Below are 26,193 nucleotides of genomic sequence, written 5' to 3' on the forward strand. Positions count from 1 at the left end.
AAACTTTTTCTAGCATGAGGCTCTAGAAAAGAATCTAGAAAAGACTTGTTTCTAGATAGAAGATATAGAAAACTATGTTTTCAAAGTTGAGGCTCTAGAAAAGGATCTAGTAAAGAATTCTTACTAGAGGGAGGGTGCAGAAAAGTTTCTAGAAAAGATATTTCTCTAGATTGAAGTTCTAGAAACTCATCTAGAAAAGACATTTTTCTAGAGAGAAATAGAAACGTATCTAGAAAAAAATTTTCTAGAATAAGGCTCTAAAAAGGAATCTACAGATCATTCTTGTAAGAAAGTTATCTAGAAAAGAATATAGAAAACATTTTTCTAGCATGAGGCTCTAGAAAATAATCTAGAAAACACTGGTTTCTAGATAAAAGGTCTGGAAAACTATGGTTTCTAAGTTGAGGCTCTCTAAAAGGATGTATTAAAGAATTGTTTATAGAGGGAAGATGCAGAAAAATTTCTAAAAAAGATTTTTCTCTAGATTGACGTTCTTGGAAATCATCTAGAAAAGACTTGTTTCTAGAGAGAAGAACTGCAAAAGTATCTAGAAAAAATATTTTCTAGATTGAGGCTGTACAAAAAAATCTAGAAAAGAATCATTTCTAGAAAGAGGATCTAGAAAAGTTCCTAGAAAAGATTTTTTTCGAAATTGAGGTTTTCGAAAAGAATCTAGAAAAGTATCTTTTCTAAAGGCAATAACTAGAAAAGTATCTAAAAAATGTTTTCTTGAATGGGGCTCCAGGAAAGAATCTAACAACAACAACAACAACAACAACAACCAAAACATGATTTCAGAAGAAATGATCCATAAAAGAATCTAGAAAAGAACATTTTTTTTCAGATTGAGGCTCTAGAAAAGAATCTAGAAAAGAGTTGTTTCTGGAGAGAGGTTCCACAAAAGAATCTAAAAAAAATTTTTCTAGCATGAGGCTTTTAGAAAGGATCTAGAAAAGACTGGTTTCTAGATAAAAGATCTGGAAACTATGTTTTCTAAGTGAGGCTCTAGAAAAGGATCTAGTAAAGAATTCTTTCTAGGGAGAGGATGCAGAAAAGATTTTAGAAAAGATATTTCTCTAGTTTGAAGTTCTAGAAAATCAACTAGAAAAGACATGTTTCTAGAGAGAACTAGAAATGTATCTAGAAAAAAGTTTTCTAGAATGAGGCTCTAAAATGGAATCTACAGATCTTTAATCTCAGAGAGTTATCCATAAAGGAATCTAGAAAAGAACGTTTTTTTTTTTTTTTTTAGGTTGAGCCTCTAGAAAAGAATCTAGAAAAGTGTTTTTCTAGAGAGAGGATCCAGAAAAAAATGTTTTCTAGATTAAGGTTCTCCGAAATGATCAAAAAATTAATTGTTTCTAGAGTATCTAGAAAAGATTCTAAAAATGATATTTTTCTAGATTTTGGTTTTCAAAAAGAATCCAAAAAAGTCCCTTTTCTAAAGAGAACTTCTAGAAAAGTATCTAAAAATGTTTTCTGGAATGAGCATCCAGAAAAGAATCTAACAGCAAAAATAAATAAATAAATAAATAAATAAATAAATAAAATAAAACATTTTTTCAGAACAAATGATCCATAAAAAAATCTAGAAAAGAACGTTTTTTTTAGATTGAGGTTCTCGAAAAGAATCTAGAAAAGAGTTTTTTTTCTAGACAGAGCATCCAGAAAAGAGCCTAGAAAAACTTTTTCTAGCATGTGGCTCTAGAAAAGATTCTAGAAAAGACTTGTTTCTAGATAGAAGATCTAGACAACTATGTTTTCAAATTTGAGGCTCTAGAAAAGGATCTAGTAAAGAATTCTTACAAAAGAGAGGATGCAGAAAAGTTTCTAGAAAAGATATTTCTCTAGATTGAAGTTCTAGAAAATCATCCAGAAAAGACATGTTTCTAGAGAGAACTAGAAATGTATCTAGAAAAAAATTTTCTAGAATAAGGCTCTAAAAAGGAATCTACAGATCATTCTTCTAAGAAAGTTATCTAGAAAAGAATATAGAAAACATTTTTCTAGCATGAGGCTCTAGAAAATAATCTAGAAAACACTGGTTTCTAGATAAAAGGTCTGGAAAACTATGGTTTCTAAGTTGAGGCTCTCTAAAAGGATTATTAAAGAATTGTTTATAGAGGGAAGATGTAGAAAAATTTCTGAAAAAGATTTTTCTCTAGATTGACGTTCTAGGAAATCATCTAGAAAAGACTTGTTTCTAGAGAGAAGAACTGCAAAATTATCTAGAAAAATATTTTCTAGATTGAGGCTGTACAAAAAAATCTAGAAAAGAATCATTTCTAGAAAGAGGATCTAGAAAAGTTTCTAGAAAATATTTTTTTCTAGATTGAGGTTTTAGAAAATCACCTAGAAAAGATTTCCTACTGGAGAGAACAATTAGAAAATATCTATAAAAAAATTTTCTAGAATGAAGCTCTAGAAAATAACTACAAAAACTTTGTTTTAAGAGACTAATTCATAAAGAATCTAGAAAAGAACATTTTTTAGGTTGAGGCTCTAGAAAAGAATCTAGAAAAAGTGTTGTTTCTAGAGTGAATATCCAGAAAATAATGTTTTCTAGATTCAGGCTCTAGAAAATGATCGAGGAAAGAATAGTTTCTAGAGAGAGTATGTAGATAATTTTCTAGAAAAGATCTTTTTCTAGATTGAGGTTTTCGAAAAGAATCTAGAAAAGTATCTTTTCTAAAGAGAATAACTAGAAAAGTATCTAAAAAATGTTTTCTTGAATGAGGCTCCAGAAAAGAATCTACAAAAACTTTGTTTTAAGGGAGTGATCCATAAGAGAATCTAGAAAAGATCGTTTTTTTAAATTGAGGCTCTAGAAAAGAATCTAGTATTAACTTTTTTTCTAGAGAGAAGATCCAGAAAAGAATATTTTCTAGATTGAGGCTCTGGAAAATGATCTAGAAAAGAATCGTTTCCAGAAAAAGAATCTAGAAAAGTTCCTGGAAAAGATTTCTTTCTAGATTGAGGTTTTTCAGAAGAATCTAGAAAAGACTCTTTTCTAAAAGAGAACAAGTAGAAAAGTATCTAAAAAAATTTTCTTGAATGAGGTTCCAGAAAAAAAGCTAAAAAAAAAAAAAAACATTGTTTCATAAGAAATGATTCATAAAATATTCTAGAAAAGAAAGTTTTTTTTTTTTTAAATTGAGGCTCTAGAAAAGAATCTAGAAAAGAGTTGTTTCTAGAGAGAGGAACCAGAAAAGAGTCTAGAAAATTTTTTTCTAGCATGAGACTCTAGAAAAGAATCTAGAAAACACTAGCTTGTAGTCAGAAGATCTAGAAAACTATGTTTTCAAAGTTTAGGCTCTAGAAAAGGATAAAGAATTTTTTCTAGAGGGAGGATGCAGTAAAGTTTCTTGAAAAAATTTTTGTCTGGATTGATGGTCTAGAAAATCATCTAGATAAGACTTGTTTCTAGAGAGAAGAACAAGAAAAGTATCTAGAAAAGAATCTAACAAAAAAAAACATTATTTCAGATGAAATGATCCGTAAAGGAATCTAGAAAAGAATGTTTGTTTTTTAGATTGAGGCTCTAGAAAAGAATCCAGAAAAGAGTTGTTTCTAGAGAGAGGATCCACAAAAGAAATCTTGAAAAAAATTTTCTAGTATGAGGATCTAGAAAAGAATCTTGAAAAGACTTGTTTCTAGATAGAAGATCTAGAAAACTATGTTTTCAAAGTTGAGGCTCTAGAAAAGGATCTAGTAAAGAATTTTTTTTAGAGGGAGGATGCAGAAAAGTTTCTTGAAAAGATTTTTGTCTCGATTGATGTCCTAGAAAATCTTCTATAAATGACTTGTTTTTAGAGAGAACTAGAAAAGTATCTTGAAAAAAATTTTCTAGAATGAGGCTCTAGAAAAGAATCTAGAAAAACTATGTTTCAAGAGAGATGACCCGTAAAAGAATCTAAAAAAGTACATTTTCTGGATTGAGGATCTAGAAAAGAATCTAGAAAAGAGTTGTTTCTAGAGAGAGGATCCACAAAAGAAATCTTGAAAAAAATTTTCTAGTATGAGGATCTAGAAAAGAATCTTGAAAAGACTTGTTTCTAGATAGAAGATCTAGAAAACTATGTTTTCAAAGTTGAGGCTCTAGAAAAGGATCTAGTAAAGAATTTTTTTTAGAGGGAGGATGCAGAAAAGTTTCTTGAAAAGATTTTTGTCTCGATTGATGTCCTAGAAAATCTTCTATAAATGACTTGTTTTTAGAGAGAACTAGAAAAGTATCTTGAAAAAAATTTTCTAGAATGAGGCTCTAGAAAAGAATCTAGAAAAACTATGTTTCAAGAGAGATGATCCGTAAAAGAATCTAAAAAAGTACATTTTCTGGATTGAGGATCTAGAAAAGAATCTAGAAAAGAATTTTTTCTAGAGAGAGGATCCAGAAAAAATAGTTTTCCAGATTAAGGTTCCAGAAAATGATCTAGAAAAAAATAGTTTCTAGAGAGAGTATGCAGAAAAGTTTCTAGAAAAGATCTTTTTTCTAAATTGAGGTTTTCGAAAAGAATCTAGAAAAGTTTCTTTTCTTAAGAGAATAATTAGAACAGTATCTAAAAAATGTTTTCTTGCATGAGGCTCCAGAAAAGTATCTACAAAAACTTTGTTTTAAGAGAGTGATCCATAAAAGAATCTAGAAAAGATCATTTTTTTAAATTGAAGCTCTAGAAAAGAATCTAGTATTAAGTTTTTTCTAGAGAGAAGATCCAGAAAAGAATATTTTCTAGATTGAGGCTCTGGAAAATGATCTAGAAAAGAATTGTTTCCAGAGAAAGGATCTAGAAAAGTTCCTGGAAAAGATTTTTTCTCGATTGAGGTTTTTGAGAAGAATCTAGAAAAGTCTCTTTTCTAAAAGAGAACAATTAGAAAATTACCTAAAAAAGGTTTTCTTGAATGAGGTTCCAGAAAAGAAGCTAACCAAAAAAACAAAACAAAACATTGTTTCGGAAGAAATGATTCATAAAATATTCTAGAAAGGAAAGTTTTTCTTAGATTGAGGCTCTAGAAAAGAATCTAGAAAAGAGTTTTTTCTAGAGAGAGGATCCAGAAAAGAATCTAGAAAAAATTTTTCTAGCATGAGGCTCTAGAAAAGAATCTAGAAAACACTGGTTTCAAGATAAAAGATCTGCAAAATTATGTTTTCTAAGTGAGGCTCTAGAAAAGGTCTAGTAAAGAATTCTTACTATGGAGAGGATGCAGAAAAGTTTCTAGTAAAAATTTTTGTCTAGATTGAAGTTCTAGAAAATTATCTAGAAAAGACATGTTTCTACAGAGAAGAACTAGAAACGTACCTAGAAAAATATTTTCTAGATTGAGGCTCTACAAAAAAAATCTAGAAAAGAAACGTTTCTAGAAAGAGGATCTAGAAAATTTCTTGAAAAGATTTTTTTCTAAATTGAGGTTTTAGAAAATCACCTAGAAAAGACTTCGTATAAGAGAGAATAACTAGAAAAGTATGTATAAAATTTTTTTCTAGGATAAGGCTCTAGAAAATAACTACAAAAACTTTGTTTTAAGAGACTGTTTCATAAAACAATCTAGAAAAGAACATTTTTTAGTTTGAGGCTCTAGAAAAGAATCTAGAAAAGAGTTGTTTCTAGAGAGATTATCCACAAAAGCATCTAGAATCTTTTTTTCCTAGCATGAGGCTATAGAAAACACTGGTTTCTAGATAGAAGATCTGGAAAACTATGTTTTCTAAGTTGAGGCTCTAAAAGAGGGTCGATTAAATGATTATTTCTAGAGAGAGGATGCAGAAAAGAATGGTTTCTAGGTTGAGACTCTAGAAAATGATCTAGAAAAGAATTGTTTCTAGAGAGATTATGTGGAAAAGTTTCTGGAAAAAGATCTTTTTCTAGATTGAGGTATACGAAAAGAATCTAGAAAAGTCTTTTTTGTAAATGAGAACAAGTAGAAAAGTATCTAAAAATGTTTTCTTGAATGAGGCTCCAGAAAAGAATCTTAAAAAAAAATTTTCAGAAGAAATGATCCATAAAACATTCTAGAAAAGATCGTTTTTTTTTTTTTTTTTTTTTTTTTTTTTTACAGTAAGGCTCTAGAAAAAAATTTGAAAAGAGTTTTTCCTAGAGAGAGGATCCAGAAAAGAGCCTAGAAAAACTTTTTCTAGCATGCGGCTCTAGAAAAGAATCTAGAAAAAACTTGTTTCTAGATAGAAGATCTAGAAAAGTATGTTTTCAAAGTTGAGGCTTTAGAAAAGGATCTAGTAAAGAAATCTTACTAAAAAGAGGATGCAGAAAAGTTTCTAGAAAAGATATTTCTCTAGATTTAAGTTCTAGAGAATCATCTAGAAAAGACATGTTTCTAGAGAGAGGAACTAGAAAAGTACCTAGAAGAAAAATTTCAAGAATGAGGCTCTTGAAAATAATGTACAAAAACTTTGTTTTAATAGAGATGATCCATAAAAGAATCTAGAAAAGAACCTTTTTTAGGTTGAGGCTCTAGAAAAGTATCTAGAAAAGAGTTGTTTCTAGAGAGAGGCTCCAGAAAAAATAGTTTTCCACATTAAGGTTCTCTGAAATGATCAAGAGATTAATTGTTTCTAGAGTATCTAGAAAAGATTCTAGAAATAATTTTTTTTCCAGATTTTGGTTTTCAAAAAGAATCCAAAAAGTCCCTTTTCTAAAGAGAACATCTAGAAAAGTATCTAAAAATGTTTTCTTGAATGAGCCTTGAGAAAAGAATCTAACAGCAAAAATAAATAAATAAATAAATAAAACATTTTTTTCAGAAGAAATGATCCATAAAAGAATCTAGAAAAGAACGTTTTTTTTTTTAGATTGAGGCTCTGGAAAAAAGTTTTTTTTTAGAGAGAGGATCCAGAAAACAGCCTAGAAAAACTTTTTCTAGCATGCGTCTCTAGAAAAGAATCGAGAAAAGACTTGCTTCTAGACATAAGATCTAGAAAACAATGTTTTCAAAGTTGAGGCTCTAGAAAAGGCTCTAGTAAAGAACTCTTACTAAAGGCAGGATGCAGAAAAGTTTCTAGAAAATTTATTTCTCTAGATTGAAGTTCTAGAAAATCATCTAGAAAAGACATGTTTCTAGAGAGAAGAACTAGAAACGCATCTAGAACAAAATTTTCTAGAGTGAGACTTTAAAAAGGAATCTACAGATCTTTCTTCTAAGAGAGTTATCCATAAAAGAATCTAGAAAAGAACTTTTTTTTAGGATGAGACTCTAGAAAAGAATCTAGAAAAGTGTTTTTTCTAGAGAGAGGACCCAGAAAAAATGTTTTCTAGATTGAGGCTCTAGAAAATGATCTAGAAAAGAATTGTTTCATGAGAGAGGATAGAGAAAATTTCCAAGAAAAGATTTTTTTTCTAGATTGAGGTTTTCGAAAAAAATCAAGAAATGTATCTTTTTAAAAAGAGAATAAGTAGAAAAGTATTTAAATTTTTTTTTTTCTTGAATCAGGCTCCAGAAAAGAATCTAACAAAACAAAAAAAAAAAAAAAAAAAAAAAAAAACAAAACATGATTTCAGAAGAAATGATCAATAAAACATTCTAGAAAAGAACGTTTTTTTAGATTGAGGCTCTAGAAAAGAATCTAGAAAAGAGTTTTTTCTAGAGAGAGGATCCAGAAAAGAATCTAGAAAAAATTTTTCTAGCATGAGGCTCTAGAAAAGAATCTAGAAAACACTGGTTTCAAGATAAAAGATCTGCAAAATTATGTTTTCTAAGTGAGGCTCTAGAAAAGGTCTAGTAAAGAATTCTTACTAGAGAGAGGATGCAGAAAAGTTTCTAGTAAAGATTTTTGTCTAGATTGAAGTTCTAGAAAATTATCTAGAAAAGACATGTTTCTACAGAGAAGAACTAGAAACGTACCTAGAAAAATATTTTCTAGATTGAGGCTCTACAAAAAAATCTAGAAAAGAATCGTTTCTAGAAAGAGGATCTAGAAAATTTCTAGAAAAGATTTTTTTCTAAATTGAGGTTTTAGAAAATCACCTAGAAAAGACTTCGTGTAAGAGAGAATAACTAGAAAAGTATGTATAAAAATTTTTTCTAGGATGAGGCTCTAGAAAATAACTACAAAAACTTTGTTTTAAGAGACTGATTCATAAAACAATCTAGAAAAGAGCATTTTTTAGTTTGAGGCCCTAGAAAAGAATCTAGAAAAGAGTTGTTTCTAGAGAGAGGATCCACAAAAGCATCTAGAATTTTTTTTTCCTAGCATGAGGCTATAGAAAGCACTGGTTTCTAGATAGAAGATCTGGAAAACTATGTTTTCTAAGTTGAGGCTCTAAAAAAAGGATCGATTAAATGATTATTTCTAGAGAGAGGATGCAGAAAAGAATGGTTTCTAGGTTGAGACTCTAGAAAATGATCTAGAAAAGAATTGTTTCTAGAGAGATTATGTAGAAAAGTTTCTGGAAAAAGATCTTTTTCTAGATTGAGGTATATGAAAAGAATCTAGAAAAGTCTCTTTTGTAAATGAGAACAAGTAGAAAAGTATCTAAAAATGTTTTCTTGAATGAGGCTCCAGAAAAGAATCTAAAAAAAAAAAAAAAAAAAAAAAAACATTTCAGAAGAAATGATCTATAAAACATTCTAGAAAAGAACTTTTTTTTTTTTTTTTTTTTACAGTGAGGCTCTAGAAAAAAATTTGTTTTTCCTAGAGAGAGGATCCAGAAAAGAGCCTAGAAAAACTTTTTCTAGCATGCGGCTCTAGAAAAGAATCTAGAAAAGACTTGTTTCTAGGTAGAAGATCTAGAAAACTATGTTTTCAAAGTTGAGTCTTTAGAAAAGGATCTAGTAAAGAAATCTTACTAAAAAGAGGATGCAGAAAAGTTTCTGAAAAGATATTTCTCTAGATTTAAGTTCTAGAGAATCATCTAGAAAAGACATGTTTCTAGAGAGAGGAACTAGAAAAGTACCTAGAAGAAAAATTTCAAGAATGAGGCTCTTGAAAATAATGTACAAAAACTTTGTTTTAAGAGAGATGATCCATAAAAGAATCTAGAAAAGAACCTTTTTTAGGTTGAGGCTCTAGAAAAGTATCTAGAAAAGAGTTGTTTCTAGAGAGAGGCTCCAGAAAAAATAGTTTTCCACATTAAGGTTCTCTGAAATGATCAAGAGATTAATTGTTTCTAGAGTATCTAGAAAAGATTCTAGAAATAATTTTTTTCTAGATTTTGGTTTTCAAAAAGAATCCAAAAAGTCCCTTTTCTAAAGAGAACATCTAGAAAAGTATCTAAAAATGTTTTCTTGAATGAGCCTTGAGAAAAGAATCTAACAGCAAAAAAAAATAAATAAATAAATAAATAAAATAAAACATTTTTTTCAGAAGAAACTAGAAAAGAACGTTTTTTTTTTTTTTTTTAGATTGAGACTCTGGAAAAAAGTTTTTTTTAGAGAGAGGATCCAGAAAACAGCCTAGAAAAACTTTTTCTAGCATGCGTCTCTAGAAAAGAATCGAGAAAAGACTTGCTTCTAGACATAAGATCTAGAAAACTATGTTTTCAAAGTTGAGGCTCTAGAAAAGGCTCTAGTAAAGAACTCTTACTAAAGGCAGGATGCAGAAAAGTTTCTAGAAAATTTATTTCTCTAGATTGAAGTTCTAGAAAATCATCTAGAAAAGACATGTTTCTAGAGAGAAGAACTAGAAACGCATCTAGAACAAAATTTTCTAGAGTGAGACTCTAAAAAGGAATCTACAGATCTTTCTTCTAAGAGAGTTATCCATAAAAGAATCTAGAAAAGAACTTTTTTTAGGATGAGACTCTAGAAAAGAATCTAGAAAAGTGTTTTTTCTAGAGAGAGGACCCAGAAAAAATGTTTTCTAGATTGAGGCTCTAGAAAATGATCTAGAAAAGAATTGATTCATGAGAGAGGATAGAGAAAATATCCAAGAAAAGATTTTTTTTCTAGATTGAGGTTTTCGAAAAAAAATCTAGAAATGTATCTTTTTAAAAAGAGAATAAGTAGAAAAGTATTTAAATTTCTTTTTCTTGAATCAGGCTCCAGAAAAGAATCTAACAAATAAAAACATGATTTTAGAAGAAATGATCCATAAAACATTCTAGAATAGAACGTTTTTTTAGATTGAGGCTCTAGAAAAGAATCTAGAAAAGAGTTTTTTCTAGAGAGAGGATCCAGAAAAGAATCTAGAAAAAATTTTTCTAGCATGAGGCTCTAGAAAAGAATCTAGAAAACACTGGTTTCTAGATCAAAGATCTGGAAAACTATGTTTTCTAAATTGAGGCTCTACAAAAAAATCTAGAAAAGAATCGTTTCTAGAAAGAAAGAAGACCTAGAAAAGTTTCTAGAAAAGATTTTTTTCTAGATTGAGCTTTTAGAAAATCACCTAGAAAAGACTTCCTGCTGGAGAGAACAACTAGAAAAGTATCTATAAAATTTTTTCCTAGGATGAGGCTCTAGAAAATAACTACAAAAACTTTGTTTTAAGAGACTGATTCATAAATGAATCAAGAAAAGAGCATTTTTTAGTTTGAGGCTCTAGAGAGAATATCCAGAAAATAATGTTTTCTAGATTGAGGCTCTAGAAAATGATCGAGAAAAGAATTGTTTCACAAGAAACGATAGAGAAAATTTCCAAGAAAAGATTTTTTTTCTAGATTGAGCTTTTCGAAAAAATTCTAGAAATGTATCTTTTTAAAAAGAAAATAAGTAGAAAAGTATTTTAAATTTTTTTTCTTGAATGAGGCTCCAGAAAAGTATCTCACAAAAAAACACATCGTTTTAGAAGAAATGATCCATAATAGAATCTAGAAAAAACTTTTTTTAGCTTGAGGTTCTAGAAAAGAATCTAGAAAAGACTTGTTTCTAGATAGACGATCTAGAACAAAGTTGAGGCTGTAGAAAAGGATCTAGTAAAGAATTCTTACTAGAGGGAGGATGCAGAAAAGTTTCTACAAAAGATTTTTCTCTAGATTGAAGTTCTAGAAAATCATCTAGAAAAGACATATTTCTAGAGAGAGGAACTAGAAAAGTACCTAGAAGAAAAATTTCAAGAATGAGGCTTTTGAAAATAATGTACAAAAACTTTGTTTTAAGAGAGATGATCCATAAAAGAATCTAGAAAAGAACATTTTTTTAGGTTGAGGCTCTAGAAAATAATCTAGAAAAGAGTTGCTTCTAGAGAGAGGCTCCAGAAAAAATACTTTTCCACATTAAGGTTCTCTGAAATGATGAAGAAATTAATTGATTCTAGAGTATCTAGAAAAGATTCTAGAAATGATTTTTTCCTAGATATTGGTTTTCAAAAAGAATCCAAAAAGTCCCTTTTCTAAAGAGAACATCTAGAAAAGTATCTAAAAATGTTTTCTTGAATGAGCCTCGAGAAAAGAATCTAACAGCAAAAATAAATAAATAAATAAATAAAAACATTTTTTCAGAAGAAATGGTCCATACAAGAATCTAGAAAAGAACGGTTTTTTTTTTAGATTAAGGCTCTAGAAAAAAGTTTTTTCCTAGGGAGAGGATCCAGAAAAGAGCCTAGAAAAACTTTTTCTAGCATGCGGCTCTAGAAAAGAATCTAGAAAAGACTTGTTTCTAGACAGAAGATCTAGAAAACTATGTTTTCAAAATTGAGGCTCTAGAAAAGGATCTAGTAAAGAAATCTTACTAAAGGGAGGATACAGAAAAGTTTCTAGAAAAGATATTTCTCTAGATTTAAGTTCTAGAAAATCATCTAGAAAAGACATGTTTCTAGAGAGAGGAACTAGAAAAGTACCTAGAAGAAAAATTTCAAGAATGAGGCTCTTGAAAATAATGTACAAAAACTTTGTTTTAAGAGAGTTATCCATAAAGGAATCTAGAAAAGAATGTTTTTTTAGGTTAAAGCTCTAGAAAATAATCTAGAAAAGAGTTGTTTCTAGAGAGAGGCTCCAGAAAAAATACTTTTCCAGATTAAGGTTCTCCGAAATGATCAAGAAATTAATTGTTTCTAGAGTATCTAGAAAAGATTCAAGAAATGATATTTTTCTAGATTTTGGTTTTCAAAAAGAGTCCAAAAAAGTCCCTTTTCTAAAGAGAACATCTAGAAAAGTATCTAAAAATGTTTTCTTGAATGAGCCTTCAGAAAAAAACTCTAACAGCAAAAAAATAAATAAATAAATTAAATAAAACATTTTTTCAGAAGAAATGATCCATAAAAGAATCTAGAAAAGAACTTTTTTTTTAGATTGAGGCTCTAGAAAAAAAGAGAGAGGATCCAGAAAGGAGCCTAGAAAAACTTTTTTTAGGTTGAGACTCTAGAAAAGAAAACACTTGTTTTTTCTAGAGAGAGGATCCAGAAAAAATGTTTTCTAGATTGAGGCTCTAGAAAATGATCTAGAAAAGAATTGTTTCACGAGAGAGGATAGAGAAAATTTCCAAGAAAAGATGTTTTTTCTAGATTGAGGTTTTCGAAAAAATTCTAGAAATGTATCTTTTTAAAAAGAGAATAAGTAGAAAAGTATTTAAATTTTTTTTTCTTGAATCTGGCTCCAGAAAAGAATCTAACAAAAAAAAAAAACATGATTTCAGAAGAAATGTTCCATAAAACATTCTAGAAAAGAACGTTTTTTTTAGATTGAGAAAATTTCCAAGAAAAGATTTTTTTTTAAATTGAAGTTTTTCAAAAGGATCTAGAAAAGTCCCTTTTCTAAAGAGAACATCTAGAAAAGTATCTAAAAATGTTTTCTGGAATGAGCATCCAGAAAAGAATCTAACAGCAAATATAAATAAATAAATAAATAAATAAATAAATAAATAAATAAATAAATAGATAAATAAATAGATAAATAAATAAAATAAAACATGATTTCAGAACAAATGATCCATAAAAGAATCTAGAAAAGAACGTTTTTTTAGATTGAGGCTCTAGAAAAGAATCTAGAAAAGAGTTGTTTCTGGATAGAGGTTCCACAAAACAATCTAAAAAAAAATTTTCTAGCATGAGTCTCTAGAAAAGAAGCTAGAAAAGACTTTTTTCTAGATAGAATGTCTAGAAAACTATGTTTTCAAAGTTGAGGCTCCAGAAAAGGATCTAGTAAAAATTCTTACTAGAGGGGGGAGGCAGAAATGTTTCTAGAAAACATATTTCTCTAGATTGAAGTTCTTTAAAAATATTCTAGAAAAGACATGTTTCTAGAGAGAACTATTAACGTATCTAGAAAAAATATTTTCTAGAATGAGGCTCTAAAAAGGAATCTACAGATCTTTCTTCTAAGAGAGTTATCCGTAAAAGAATCTAGAAAAGAATGTTTTTTAGGTTGAGACTGTAGAAAAGAATCTAGAAAATTGTTTTTTTCTAGAGATAGGATCCAGAAAAAATGTTTTCTAGATTGAGGCTCTAGAAAATGATCTAGAAAAGAATTGTGTCTAGAAAAAGTATCTAGAAGAGTTCCTAGAAAAGATTTTTTTCGAAATTGAGGTTTTCGAAAAGAATCTAGAAAAGTATCTTTTCTAAAGGCAATAACTAGACAAGTATCTAAAAAATGTTTTCTTGAATGGGGCTCCAGGAAAGAATCTAACAACAACAACAATAACAACCAAAACATGATTTCAGAAGAAATGATCCATAAAAGAATCTAGAAAAGAACTTTTTTTTCAGATTGAGGCTCTAGAAAAGAATCTAGAAAAGAGTTGTTTCTGGAGAGAGGTTCCACAAAAGAATCTAAAAAAAATTTTTCTAGCATGAGGCTTTTAGAAAGGATCTAGAAAAGACTGGTTTCTAGATAAAAGATCTGGAAACTATGTTTTCTAAGTGAGGCTCTAGAAAAGGATCTAGTAAAGAATTCTTTCTAGGGAGAGGATGCAGAAAAGATTTTAGAAAAGATATTTCTCTAGTTTGAAGTTCTAGAAAATCAACTAGAAAAGACATGTTTCTAGAGAGAACTAGAAATGTATCTAGAAAAAAGTTTTCTAGAATGAGGCTCTAAAATGGAATCTACAGATCTTTAATCTCAGAGAGTTATCCATAAAGGAATCTAGAAAAGAACGGTTTTTTTTTAGGTTGAGCCTCTAGAAAAGAATCTAGAAAAGTGTTTTTTCTAGAGAGAGGATCCAGAAAAAAATGTTTTCTAGATTGAGGCTCTAGAAAATGATCTAGAAAAGAATTGTTTCTAGAGAAAGTATCTAGAAAAGTTCCTAGAAAAGATTTTTTTAGAAATTGTGGTTTTCGAAAAGCATCTAGAAAAGTGTCTTTTCTAAAGGGAATAACTAGAAAAGTATCTAAAAAATGTTTTCTTGAATGAGGCTCCATAAAATATTCTGACCAAAAAAAAAAAACAAAAACAAAAACAAAAAAAAAACATGATTTCAGAAGAAATGATCCATAAAAGAATCTAGAAAAGAACGTTTTTTTTAGATTGAGGCTCTAGAAAAGAATCTAGAAAAGAGTTGTTTCTGGAGAGAGGTTCCACAAAAGAATCTAGAAAAAAAATTTTCTAGCATGAGTCTCTAGAAAAGAATCTAGAAAAAACTGGTTTCTAGATAAAAGATCTGTAAACTATGTTTTCTAAGTGAGGCTCTAGAAAAGGATCTAGTAAAGAATTCTTACTAAAGGGAGGATGCAGAAATGTTTCTAGAAAAGATATTTCTGTAGATTGAAGTTCTAGAAAATCATCTAGAAAAGACATGTTTCTAGAGAGAACTATTAACGTATCTAGAAAAAATATTTTCTAGAATGAGGCTCTAAAAAGGAATCTACAGATCTTTCTTCCAAAAGAGTTATCCATAAAAGAATCTAGAAAAGAACGTTTTTTAGGTTGAGAATCTAGAAAAGAATCTAGAAAAGTGTTTTTTTTTTTTTTTTTTTTTTTTTTTTTTTGTAGAGAGAGGATCCAGAAAAAATGTTTTCTAGATTGAGGCTGTAGAAAATGATCTAGAAAAGAATTGTTTCATGAGAGAGGATAGAGAAAATTTCCAAGAAAAGATTTTTTTCGAAATTGAAGTTTTTCAAAAGAATCTAGAAAAGTCCCTTTTCTAAAGAGAACATCTAGAAAAGTATCTAAAAATGTTTTCTGGAATGAGCATTCAGAAAAGAATCTAACAGCAAAAATAAATAAATAAATAAATGAATAGATAAATAAATAAATAAATAAAATAAAGCATTTTTTCAGAACAAATGATCCATAAAAGAATCTAGAAAAGAACGTTTTTTTTTTGATTGAGGTTCTCGAAAAGAATCTAGAAAAGAGTTTTTTCTAGAGAGAGCATCCAGAAAAGAGCCTAGAAAAACTTTTTCTAGCATGTGGCTCTTGAAAAGAATCTAGAAAAGACTTGTTTCTAGATAGATCTAGACAACTATGTTTTCAAATTTGAGGCTCTAGAAAAGGATCTAGTAAAGAATTCTTACAAAAGGGAGGATGCAGAAAAGTTTCTAGAAAAGATATTTCTCTAGATTGAAGTTCTAGAAAATCATCCAGAAAAGACATGTTTCTAGAGAGAACTAGAAACGTATCTAGAAAAAAATTTTCTAGAAAGAGGGTCTAAAAAGGAATCTACAGATCTTTCTTCAAAGAGAGTTATCCAGAAAAGGATCTAGAAAAGAACGGTTTTTTTTTAGGTTGAGACTCTAGAATAGAATCTAGAAAAGTGTTTTTTCTAGAGAGAGGATCCAGAAAAAAAAGTTTTCTAGATTGAGGCTCTAGAAAATGATCTAGAAAAGAATTGTGTTTAGAGAAAGTATCTAGAAAAGTTCCTAGAAAAGATTTTTTTTAGAAATTGTGGTTTTCGAAAAGAATCTAGAAAAGTGTCTTTTCTAAAGGGAATAACTAGAAAAGTATCTAAAAATTTTTTTCTTAAATGAGGCTCCAGAAAATAATCTAACCAAAAAAAAAAATAAAAAACAAAAAAACATGATTTCAGAAGAAATGTTCCATAAAACATTCTAGAAAAGAACGTTTTTTTAGATTGAGGCTCTAGAAAAGAATCTAGAAAAGAGTTGTTTCTGGAGAGAGGTTCCACAAAAGAATCTAAAAAAAAATTTTCTAGCATGAGTCTCTAGAAAAGAATCTAGAAAAGAACTTTTTTTTTCAGATTGAGGCTCTAGAAAAGAATCTAGAAAAGAGTTGTTTCTGGAGAGAGGTTCCACAAAAGAATCTAAAAAAAATTTTTCTAGCATGAGGCTTTTAGAAAGGATCTAGAAAAGACTGGTTTCTAGATAAAAGATCTGGAAACTATGTTTTCTAAGTGAGGCTCTAGAAAAGGATCTAGTAAAGAATTCTTTCTAGGGAGAGGATGCAGAAAAGATTTTAGAAAAGATATTTCTCTAGTTTGAAGTTCTAGAAAATCAACTAGAAAAGACATGTTTCTAGAGAGAACTAAAAATGTATCTAAAAAAAAGTTTTCTAGAATGAGGCTCTAAAATGGAATCTACAGATCTTTAATCTCAGAGAGTTATCCATAAAGGAATCTAGAAAAGAACGGTTTTTTTTTAGGTTGAGCCTCTAGAAAAGAATCTAGAAAAGTGTTTTTTCTAGAGAGAGGATCCAGAAAAAAATGTTTTCTAGATTGAGGCTCTAGAAAATGATCTAGAAAAGAATTGTTTCTAGAGAAAGTATCTAGAAAAGTTCCTAGAAAAGATTTTTTAGAAATTGTGGTTTTCGAAAAGCATCTAGAAAAGTGTCTTTTCTAAAGGGAATAACTAGAAAAGTATCTAAAAAATGTTTTCTTGAATGAGGCTCCATAAAATATTCTGACCAAAAAAAAAAACCAAAACCAAAAAAAAAAAAAAAAAAAAAAAACATGATTTCAGAAGAAATGATCCATAAAAGAATCTAGAAAAGAACGTTTTTTTTAGATTGAGGCTCTAGAAAAGAATCTAGAAAAGAGTTGTTTCTGGAGAGAGGTTCCACAAAAGAATCTAGAAAAAAAATTTTCTAGCATGAGTCTCTAGAAAAGAATCTAGAAAAAACTGGTTTCTAGATAAAAGATCTGTAAACTATGTTTTCTAAGTGAGGCTCTAGAAAAGGATCTAGTAAAGAATTCTTACTAAAGGGAGGATGCAGAAATGTTTCTAGAAAAGATATTTCTGTAGATTGAAGTTCTAGAAAATCATCTAGAAAAGACATGTTTCTAGAGAGAACTATTAACGTATCTAGAAAAAATATTTTCTAGAATGAGGCACTAAAAAGGAATCTACAGATCTTTCTTCCAAAAGAGTTATCCATAAAAGAATCTAGAAAAGAACGTTTTTTAGGTTGAGAATCTAGAAAAGAATCTAGAAAAGTGTTTTTTTTTTTTTTTTTTTTTTTTTTTTTTGTAGAGAGAGGATCCAGAAAAAATGTTTTCTAGATTGAGGCTGTAGAAAATGATCTAGAAAAGAATTGTTTCATGAGAGAGGATAGAGAAAATTTCCAAGAAAAGATTTTTTTCGAAATTGAAGTTTTTCAAAAGAATCTAGAAAAGTCCCTTTTCTAAAGAGAACATCTAGAAAAGTATCTAAAAATGTTTTCTGGAATGAGCATTCAGAAAAGAATCTAACAGCAAAAATAAATAAATAAATGAATGAATAGATAAATAAATAAATAAATAAAATAAAGCATTTTTTCAGAACAAATGATCCATAAAAGAATCTAGAAAAGAACGTTTTTTTTTAGATTGAGGTTCTCGAAAAGAATCTAGAAAAGAGTTTTTTCTAGAGAGAGCATCCAGAAAAGAGCCTAGAAAAACTTTTTCTAGCATGTGGCTCTTGAAAAGAATCTAGAAAAGACTTGTTTCTAGATAGATCTAGACAACTATGTTTTCAAATTTGAGGCTCTAGAAAAGGATCTAGTAAAGAATTCTTACAAAAGGGAGGATGCAGAAAAGTTTCTAGAAAAGATATTTCTCTAGATTGAAGTTCTAGAAAATCATCCAGAAAAGACATGTTTCTAGAGAGAACTAGAAACGTATCTAGAAAAAAATTTTCTAGAAAGAGGGTCTAAAAAGGAATCTACAGATCTTTCTTCAAAGAGAGTTATCCAGAAAAGGATCTAGAAAAGAACGGTTTTTTTTTAGGTTGAGACTCTAGAATAGAATCTAGAAAAGGGTTTTTTCTAGAGAGAGGATCCAGAAAAAAAAGTTTTCTAGATTGAGGCTCTAGAAAATGATCTAGAAAAGAATTGTGTTTAGAGAAAGTATCTAGAAAAGTTCCTAGAAAAGATTTTTTTTAGAAATTGTGGTTTTCGAAAAGAATCTAGAAAAGTGTCTTTTCTAAAGGGAATAACTAGAAAAGTATCTAAAAATTTTTTTCTTAAATGAGGCTCCAGAAAATAATCTAACCAAAAAAAAAAAATAAAAAACAAAAAAACATGATTTCAGAAGAAATGTTCCATAAAACATTCTAGAAAAGAACGTTTTTTTAGATTGAGGCTCTAGAAAAGAATCTAGAAAAGAGTTGTTTCTGGAGAGAGGTTCCACAAAAGAATCTAAAAAAAAATTTTCTAGCATGAGTCTCTAGAAAAGAATCTAGAAAAGAACTTTTTTTTTCAGATTGAGGCTCTAGAAAAGAATCTAGAAAAGAGTTGTTTCTGGAGAGAGGTTCCACAAAAGAATCTAAAAAAAATTTTTCTAGCATGAGGCTTTTAGAAAGGATCTAGAAAAGACTGGTTTCTAGATAAAAGATCTGGAAACTATGTTTTCTAAGTGAGGCTCTAGAAAAGGATCTAGTAAAGAATTCTTTCTAGGGAGAGGATGCAGAAAAGATTTTAGAAAAGATATTTCTCTAGTTTGAAGTTCTAGAAAATCAACTAGAAAAGACATGTTTCTAGAGAGAACTAAAAATGTATCTAAAAAAAAGTTTTCTAGAATGAGGCTCTAAAATGGAATCTACAGATCTTTAATCTCAGAGAGTTATCCATAAAGGAATCTAGAAAAGAACGGTTTTTTTTTTAGGTTGAGCCTCTAGAAAAGAATCTAGAAAAGTGTTTTTTCTAGAGAGAGGATCCAGAAAAAAATGTTTTCTAGATTGAGGCTCTAGAAAATGATCTAGAAAAGAATTGTTTCTAGAGAAAGTATCTAGAAAAGTTCCTAGAAAAGATTTTTTAGAAATTGTGGTTTTCGAAAAGCATCTAGAAAAGTGTCTTTTCTAAAGGGAATAACTAGAAAAGTATCTAAAAAATGTTTTCTTGAATGAGGCTCCATAAAATATTCTGACCAAAAAAAAAAACCAAAACCAAAAAAAAAAAAAAAAAAAAAAAAACATGATTTCAGAAGAAATGATCCATAAAAGAATCTAGAAAAGAACGTTTTTTTTAGATTGAGGCTCTAGAAAAGAATCTAGAAAAGAGTTGTTTCTGGAGAGAGGTTCCACAAAAGAATCTAGAAAAAAAATTTTCTAGCATGAGTCTCTAGAAAAGAATCTAGAAAAAACTGGTTTCTAGATAAAAGATCTGTAAACTATGTTTTCTAAGTGAGGCTCTAGAAAAGGATCTAGTAAAGAATTCTTACTAAAGGGAGGATGCAGAAATGTTTCTAGAAAAGATATTTCTGTAGATTGAAGTTCTAGAAAATCATCTAGAAAAGACATGTTTCTAGAGAGAACTATTAACGTATCTAGAAAAAATATTTTCTAGAATGAGGCACTAAAAAGGAATCTACAGATCTTTCTTCCAAAAGAGTTATCCATAAAAGAATCTAGAAAAGAACGTTTTTTAGGTTGAGAATCTAGAAAAGAATCTAGAAAAGTGTTTTTTTTTTTTTTTTTTTTTTTTTTTTTTTTTGTAGAGAGAGGATCCAGAAAAAATGTTTTCTAGATTGAGGCTGTAGAAAATGATCTAGAAAAGAATTGTTTCATGAGAGAGGATAGAGAAAATTTCCAAGAAAAGATTTTTTTCGAAATTGAAGTTTTTCAAAAGAATCTAGAAAAGTCCCTTTTCTAAAGAGAACATCTAGAAAAGTATCTAAAAATGTTTTCTGGAATGAGCATTCAGAAAAGAATCTAACAGCAAAAATAAATAAATAAATGAATGAATAGATAAATAAATAAATAAATAAAATAAAGCATTTTTTCAGAACAAATGATCCATAAAAGAATCTAGAAAAGAACGTTTTTTTTTAGATTGAGGTTCTCGAAAAGAATCTAGAAAAGAGTTTTTTCTAGAGAGAGCATCCAGAAAAGAGCCTAGAAAAACTTTTTCTAGCATGTGGCTCTTGAAAAGAATCTAGAAAAGACTTGTTTCTAGATAGATCTAGACAACTATGTTTTCAAATTTGAGGCTCTAGAAAAGGATCTAGTAAAGAATTCTTACAAAAGGGAGGATGCAGAAAAGTTTCTAGAAAAGATATTTCTCTAGATTGAAGTTCTAGAAAATCATCCAGAAAAGACATGTTTCTAGAGAGAACTAGAAACGTATCTAGAAAAAAATTTTCTAGAAAGAGGGTCTAAAAAGGAATCTACAGATCTTTCTTCAAAGAGAGTTATCCAGAAAAGGATCTAGAAAAGAACGTTTTTTTTTTAGGTTGAGACTCTAGAATAGAATCTAGAAAAGTGTTTTTTCTAGAGAGAGGATCCAGAAAAAAAAGTTTTCTAGATTGAGGCTCTAGAAAATGATCTAGAAAAGAATTGTGTTTAGAGAAAGTATCTAGAAAAGTTCCTAGAAAAGATTTTTTTTAGAAATTGTGGTTTTCGAAAAGAATCTAGAAAAGTGTCTTTTCTAAAGGGAATAACTAGAAAAGTATCTAAAAATTTTTTTCTTAAATGAGGCTCCAGAAAATAATCTAACCAAAAAAAAAAATAAAAAACAAAAAAACATGATTTCAGAAGAAATGTTCCATAAAACATTCTAGAAAAGAACGTTTTTTTAGATTGAGGCTCTAGAAAAGAATCTAGAAAAGAGTTGTTTCTGGAGAGAGGTTCCACAAAAGAATCTAAAAAAAAATTTTCTAGCATGAGTCTCTAGAAAAGAATCTAGAAAAGAACTTTTTTTTTCAGATTGAGGCTCTAGAAAAGAATCTAGAAAAGAGTTGTTTCTGGAGAGAGGTTCCACAAAAGAATCTAAAAAAAATTTTTCTAGCATGAGGCTTTTAGAAAGGATCTAGAAAAGACTGGTTTCTAGATAAAAGATCTGGAAACTATGTTTTCTAAGTGAGGCTCTAGAAAAGGATCTAGTAAAGAATTCTTTCTAGGGAGAGGATGCAGAAAAGATTTTAGAAAAGATATTTCTCTAGTTTGAAGTTCTAGAAAATCAACTAGAAAAGACATGTTTCTAGAGAGAACTAAAAATGTATCTAAAAAAAAGTTTTCTAGAATGAGGCTCTAAAATGGAATCTACAGATCTTTAATCTCAGAGAGTTATCCATAAAGGAATCTAGAAAAGAACGGTTTTTTTTTAGGTTGAGCCTCTAGAAAAGAATCTAGAAAAGTGTTTTTTCTAGAGAGAGGATCCAGAAAAAAATGTTTTCTAGATTGAGGCTCTAGAAAATGATCTAGAAAAGAATTGTTTCTAGAGAAAGTATCTAGAAAAGTTCCTAGAAAAGATTTTTTAGAAATTGTGGTTTTCGAAAAGCATCTAGAAAAGTGTCTTTTCTAAAGGGAATAACTAGAAAAGTATCTAAAAAATGTTTTCTTGAATGAGGCTCCATAAAATATTCTGACCAAAAAAAAAAACCAAAACCAAAAAAAAAAAAAAAAAAAAAAACATGATTTCAGAAGAAATGATCCATAAAAGAATCTAGAAAAGAACGTTTTTTTTAGATTGAGGCTCTAGAAAAGAATCTAGAAAAGAGTTGTTTCTGGAGAGAGGTTCCACAAAAGAATCTAGAAAAAAAATTTTCTAGCATGAGTCTCTAGAAAAGAATCTAGAAAAAACTGGTTTCTAGATAAAAGATCTGTAAACTATGTTTTCTAAGTGAGGCTCTAGAAAAGGATCTAGTAAAGAATTCTTACTAAAGGGAGGATGCAGAAATGTTTCTAGAAAAGATATTTCTGTAGATTGAAGTTCTAGAAAATCATCTAGAAAAGACATGTTTCTAGAGAGAACTATTAACGTATCTAGAAAAAATATTTTCTAGAATGAGGCACTAAAAAGGAATCTACAGATCTTTCTTCCAAAAGAGTTATCCATAAAAGAATCTAGAAAAGAACGTTTTTTTTTAGATTGAGGTTCTCGAAAAGAATCTAGAAAAGAGTTTTTTCTAGAGAGAGCATCCAGAAAAGAGCCTAGAAAAACTTTTTCTAGCATGTGGCTCTTGAAAAGAATCTAGAAAAGACTTGTTTCTAGATAGAAGATCTAGACAACTATGTTTTCAAATTTGAGGCTCTAGAAAAGGATCTAGTAAAGAATTCTTACAAAAGGGAGGATGCAGAAAAGTTTCTAGAAAAGATATTTCTCTAGATTGAAGTTCTAGAAAATCATCCAGAAAAGACATGTTTCTAGAGAGAACTAGAAACGTATCTAGAAAAAAATTTTCTAGAAAGAGGGTCTAAAAAGGAATCTACAGATCTTTCTTCAAAGAGAGTTATCCAGAAAAGGATCTAGAAAAGAACGGTTTTTTTTAGGTTGAGACTCTAGAAAAGAATCTAGAAAAGTGTTTTTTCTAGAGAGAGGATCCAGAAAAAAATGTTTTCTAGATTGAGGCTCTAGAAAATGATCTAGAAAAGAATTGTGTTTAGAGAAAGTATCTAGAAAAGTTCCTAGAAAAGATTTTTTTTAGAAATTGTGGTTTTCGAAAAGAATCTAGAAAAGTGTCTTTTCTAAAGGGAATAACTAGAAAAGTATCTAAAAATTTTTTTCTTAAATGAGGCTCCAGAAAATAATCTAACCAAAAAAAAAAATAAAAAACAAAAAAACATGATTTCAGAAGAAATGTTCCATAAAACATTCTAGAAAAGAACGTTTTTTTAGATTGAGGCTCTAGAAAAGAATCTAGAAAAGAGTTGTTTCTGGAGAGAGGTTCCACAAAAGAATCTAAAAAAAAATTTTCTAGCATGAGTCTCTAGAAAAGAATCTAGAAAAGACTTTTTTCTAGATAGAATGTCTAGAAAACTATGTTTTCAAAGTTGAGGCTCCAGAAAAGGATCTAGTAAAAATTCTTACTAGAGGGAGGAGGCAGAAAATTTTCTAGAAAACATATTTCTCTAGATTGAAGTTCTTTAAAATCATCTAGAAAAGACATGTTTCTTGAGAGAACTATTAACGTATCTAGAAAAAATATTTTCTAGAATGAGTCTCTAAAAAGGAATCTACAGATCTTTCTTCTAAGAGAGTTATCCAGAAAAGAATCTAGAAAAGAACATTTTTTAGGTTGAGACTGTAGAAAAGAATCTAGAAAATTGTTTTTTTCTAGAGATAGGATCCAGAAAAAATGTTTTCTAGATTGAGGCTCTAGAAAATGATCTAGAAAAGAATTGTGTCTAGAAAAAGTATCTAGAAGAGTTCCTAGAAAAGATTTTTTTCGAAATTGAGGTTTTCGAAAAGAATCTAGAAAAGTATCTTTTCTAAAGGCAATTACTAGACAAGTATCTAAAAAATGTTTTCTTGAATGGGGCTCCAGGAAAGAATCTAACAACAACAACAACAACAACCAAAACATGATTTCAGAAGAAATGATCCATAAAAGAATCTAGAAAAGAACTTTTTTTTCAGATTGAGGCTCTAGAAAAGAATCTAGAAAAGAGTTGTTTCTGGAGAGAGGTTCCACAAAAGAATCTAAAAAAAAATTTTCTAGCATGAGGCTTTTAGAAAGGATCTAGAAAAGACTGGTTTCTAGATAAAAGATCTGGAAACTATGTTTTCTAAGTGAGGCTCTAGAAAAGGATCTAGTAAAGAATTCTTTCTAGGGAGAGGATGCAGAAAAGATTTTAGAAAAGATATTTCTCTAGTTTGAAGTTCTAGAAAATCAACTAGAAAAGACATGTTTCTAGAGAGAACTAGAAATGTATCTAGAAAAAAGTTTTCTAGAATGAGGCTCTAAAATGGAATCTACAGATCTTTAATCTCAGAGAGTTATCCATAAAGGAATCTAGAAAAGAACGTTTTTTTTTTTAGGTTGAGCCTCTAGAAAAGAATCTAGAAAAGTGTTTTTTCTAGAGAGAGGATCCAGAAAAAAATGTTTTCTAGATTGAGGCTCTAGAAAATAATCTAGAAAAGAATTGTTTCTAGAGAAAGTATCTAGAAAAGTTCCTAGAAAAGATTTTTTTAGAAATTGTGGTTTTCGAAAAGCATCTAGAAAAGTGTCTTTTCTAAAGGGAATAACTAGAAAAGTATCTAAAAAATGTTTTCTTGAATGAGGCTCCATAAAATATTCTGACCAAAAAAAAAAAACAAAAACAAAAAAAAAAAAAAAAAAAAAAAAAAACATGATTTCAGAAGAAATGATCCATAAAAGAATCTAGAAAAGAACGTTTTTTTTAGATTGAGGCTCTAGAAAAGAATCTAGAAAAGAGTTGTTTCTGGAGAGAGGTTCCACAAAAGAATCTAGAAAAAAAATTTTCTAGCATGAGTCTCTAGAAAAGAATCTAGAAAAAACTGGTTTCTAGATAAAAGATCTGTAAACTATGTTTTCTAAGTGAGGCTCTAGAAAAGGATCTAGTAAAGAATTCTTACTAAAGGGAGGATGTAGAAATGTTTCTAGAAAAGATATTTCTGTAGATTGAAGTTCTAGAAAATCATCTAGAAAAGACATGTTTCTAGAGAGAACTATTAACGTATCTAGAAAAAATATTTTCTAGAATGAGGCTCTAAAAAGGAATCTACAGATCTTTCTTCCAAAAGAGTTATCCATAAAAGAATCTAGAAAAGAACGTTTTTTAGGTTGAGAATCTAGAAAAGAATCTAGAAAAGTGTTTTTTTTTTTTTTTTTTTTTTGTAGAGAGAGGATCCAGAAAAAATGTTTTCTAGATTGAGGATGTAGAAAATGATCTAGAAAAGAATTGTTTCATGAGAGAGGATAGAGAAAATTTCCAAGAAAAGATTTTTTTCGAAATTGAAGTTTTTCAAAATAATCTAGAAAAGTCCCTTTTCTAAAGAGAACATCTAGAAAAGTATCTAAAAATGTTTTCTGGAATGAGCATTCAGAAAAGAATCTAACAGCAAAAATAAATAAATAAATAAATGAATAGATAAATAAATAAATAAATAAAATAAAGCATTTTTTCAGAACAAATGATCCATAAAAGAATCTAGAAAAGAACGTTTTTTTTTAGATTGAGGTTCTCGAAAAGAATCTAGAAAAGAGTTTTTTCTAGAGAGAGCATCCAGAAAAGAGCCTAGAAAAACTTTTTCTAGCATGTGGCTCTTGAAAAGAATCTAGAAAAGACTTGTTTCTAGATAGAAGATCTAGACAACTATGTTTTCAAATTTGAGGCTCTAGAAAAGGATCTAGTAAAGAATTCTTACAAAAGGGAGGATGCAGAAAAGTTTCTAGAAAAGATATTTCTCTAGATTGAAGTTCTAGAAAATCATCCAGAAAAGACATGTTTCTAGAGAGAACTAGAAACGTATCTAGAAAAAAATTTTCTAGAAAGAGGGTCTAAAAAGGAATCTACAGATCTTTCTTCAAAGAGAGTTATCCAGAAAAGGATCTAGAAAAGAACGGTTTTTTTTTAGGTTGAGACTCTAGAATAGAATCTAGAAAAGTGTTTTTTCTAGAGAGAGGATCCAGAAAAAAAAGTTTTCTAGATTGAGGCTCTAGAAAATGATCTAGAAAAGAATTGTGTTTAGAGAAAGTATCTAGAAAAGTTCCTAGAAAAGATTTTTTTTAGAAATTGTGGTTTTCGAAAAGAATCTAGAAAAGTGTCTTTTCTAAAGGGAATAACTAGAAAAGTATCTAAAAATTTTTTTCTTAAATGAGGTTCCAGAAAATAATCTAACCAAAAAAAAAATAAAAAACAAAAAAACATGATTTCAGAAGAAATGTTCCATAAAACATTCTAGAAAAGAACGTTTTTTTAGATTGAGGCTCTAGAAAAGAATCTAGAAAAGAGTTGTTTCTGGAGAGAGGTTCCACAAAAGAATCTAAAAAAAAATTTTCTAGCATGAGTCTCTAGAAAAGAATCTAGAAAAGAACTTTTTTTTTCAGATTGAGGCTCTAGAAAAGAATCTAGAAAAGAGTTGTTTCTGGAGAGAGGTTCCACAAAAGAATCTAAAAAAAATTTTTCTAGCATGAGGCTTTTAGAAAGGATCTAGAAAAGACTGGTTTCTAGATAAAAGATCTGGAAACTATGTTTTCTAAGTGAGGCTCTAGAAAAGGATCTAGTAAAGAATTCTTTCTAGGGAGAGGATGCAGAAAAGATTTTAG

The sequence above is a fragment of the Sminthopsis crassicaudata genome, chromosome 5, assembly GCF_048593235.1.
Source record: "Sminthopsis crassicaudata isolate SCR6 chromosome 5, ASM4859323v1, whole genome shotgun sequence".
In the NCBI taxonomy this organism is placed as follows: domain Eukaryota; kingdom Metazoa; phylum Chordata; class Mammalia; order Dasyuromorphia; family Dasyuridae; genus Sminthopsis; species Sminthopsis crassicaudata.